This window comes from Alosa pseudoharengus, unplaced genomic scaffold (genome assembly GCF_046254945.1).
Source record: "Alosa pseudoharengus isolate Yale_2024_CS ecotype anadromous, Long Island Sound unplaced genomic scaffold, YU_APseudo_1.1 YU_APseudo_1.1_scf_19, whole genome shotgun sequence".
In the NCBI taxonomy this organism is placed as follows: domain Eukaryota; kingdom Metazoa; phylum Chordata; class Actinopteri; order Clupeiformes; family Clupeidae; genus Alosa; species Alosa pseudoharengus.
This window is the reverse complement of record NW_027468657.1, coordinates 924,427-926,610: the sequence shown is the minus strand read 5'-3', so window position 1 is coordinate 926,610 and position 2,184 is coordinate 924,427. Positions and strand designations below refer to the sequence as shown.

Below are 2,184 nucleotides of genomic sequence, written 5' to 3'. Positions count from 1 at the left end.
CAAGAGAAATGCAGACACGGTTGATACGTTATAAAATTATCAATAGGATTTATTGGACCCCGTCAAAAATGGCACGGTTAGGACTTAGAAGCTCAGACGTGTGTTGGAGGTGCGACACTGAATGTGGCACTCTTTTACATATGTTATACTCTTGCCCCATAATAGACCCCCTATGGTCTGAGATAATGTCTTTTATCAACAAGTTGCTGACCACTGCTCTGGTACGCCATCCATTGCTCTGTCTCTTGGGTGTGGTACCACAGGGGAGCGGGTTAAATGCCCATCAATCCTCATGGTGCCGAACAGCTGTAATAGTTGGATGCAGGATAATATTACGCCATTGGAAAACACAAGTAGCTATATCAATGGTGGAATGGTTTAATGAGATGTCCAAGATTGCCTCTTATGAGAGGGTGAGCTATAGAATGATAGATAAGGAGAACGTCTATATGAACATTTGGGGGCCTTATTTAGACATAATACAGTAGGCTGGTGGTTTGTTTTTCTGTTTCTTTTTATCTCTTTTCCCCCTTTTGTTTATGAGGATATTCAGTGATGTACAAATGTATATAGATACACACACTTTTTTATTTTTATAGTATATCTGCCTGTAGTATACTGTATAGTATATAGCGTTGTTAGTCAGTATCTGCCTGTAGTATACTGTATAGTGTATAGCGTTGATAGTCAGTATCTGCCTGTAGTATACTGTATAGTGTATAGCGTTGTTAGTCAGTATCTGCCTGTAGTATACTGTATAGTGTATAGCGTTGTTAGTCAGTATCTGCCTGTAGTATACTGTATAGTGTATAGCGTTGTTAGTCAGTATCTGCCTGTAGTATACTGTATAGTGTATAGCGTTGTTAGTCAGTATCTGCCTGTAGTATACTGTATAGTGTATAGCGTTGTTAGTCAGTATCTGCCTGTAGTATACTGTATAGTGTATAGCGTTGTTAGTCAGTATCTGCCTGTAGTATACTGTATAGTGTATAGCGTTGTTAGTCAGTATCTGCCTGTAGTATACTGTATAGTATTGTTTCGTCAAAGAAGAGAATGACCTAATCACATATACACAATAATGTCACAATAATCACAATACATGAGCACACGCCACAACTGAGCACAACCACAGCTTTTCCAACTCCAGGCCTGAAGAGGGCAGAGAACCCAAATGCCTACGATTTAGTCAGCACTGCTGGAGGGACTGCTTTTACCTGCGCACCTGCCAGATAAGCATGGGCATGAAATGTTTGGAGTTAGTTTGGTCACCCCTTTGCTTGGATTCCTGAACCTGGTAACAAGAAAGACAGCTCATTGTTCGACCCTAAAGACGCAACTGGTATGTAATGTTTGGAATGATTTACAACTGTATGTTGCATTTAGTGCTTAACACAAATTATATGTTTAATTATATATGTACTTCTTTAGTGCAGATAATGTGGTAGTGGAGGTAATTGCATGAAGTGATATAGTGGATTACATTGAAATTGAGATGTGTAAGGAGTTGCTTTGTTTGGGCTGCTTTGTGCTTTGTTCATTGCTTTGTTGCTTTACCATGCATTGTTTGTTGTGTGAAGTAATGCATGTTTATTTTCTGTTTATCTTTAAGGTTATCAACCTATTCCTTATTCCATAGTCCATAGTCCCTAATCCTATGACATTCAATTCATACAACAATTCAACTGTTTCAACATATTACCAATGCCATCAGAACCATCTGGAAGAAAAATAAAACACCAAAAAGGAATTGAGTTGTCCCTTTGCATCCTTCATGTGTTGAACAAGCCATTTTCAAGTTTGGGCGGAGCTGTACTGATTGCAACACCTAGACAACTTGACAGTTGATAACCACGCGTGGCAGTGAAGACAAAAGGATTAACGGCCTGAAGTCAGCAAAGCTGTTGTCGTGGAGAGGAGGATTGACTGACGTCTCAGAATGGCGAAGGAAGCTCTTGGGAAAACAGTGAAGGAGCTGAAGCAAGAAAGAACTTTAGCTAAAAGCACTTTTACCAAGCGAGCAAACTTCCTTAGCAGAGGCGCAAAAAATATGACAAAGAGTGAACTACAAGAGGAGTTCAAGAAGCTCACGTCGGAGGCGAGGGAGGTCAGTGAGACAAATGACGGGTACAGGGCTGGCCTTCTGGCAGACATTGAAGCTGGAGCCGATGAGGGTGAAGAAGCTGA

General features: G+C 40.5%; 1 long non-coding RNA gene across 1 annotated transcript; it reads left to right on the top strand.

Moving 5' to 3' along the window:
• The first annotated feature begins 1,090 nt into the window (after positions 1-1,090).
• Positions 1,091-1,747, top strand: LOC143132983 (uncharacterized). Its single transcript, XR_012988380.1, has 2 exons — positions 1,091-1,339; positions 1,610-1,747. It is a non-coding gene; the product is annotated as an uncharacterized LOC143132983 (long non-coding RNA).
• The last annotated feature ends 437 nt before the right edge of the window (positions 1,748-2,184 follow it).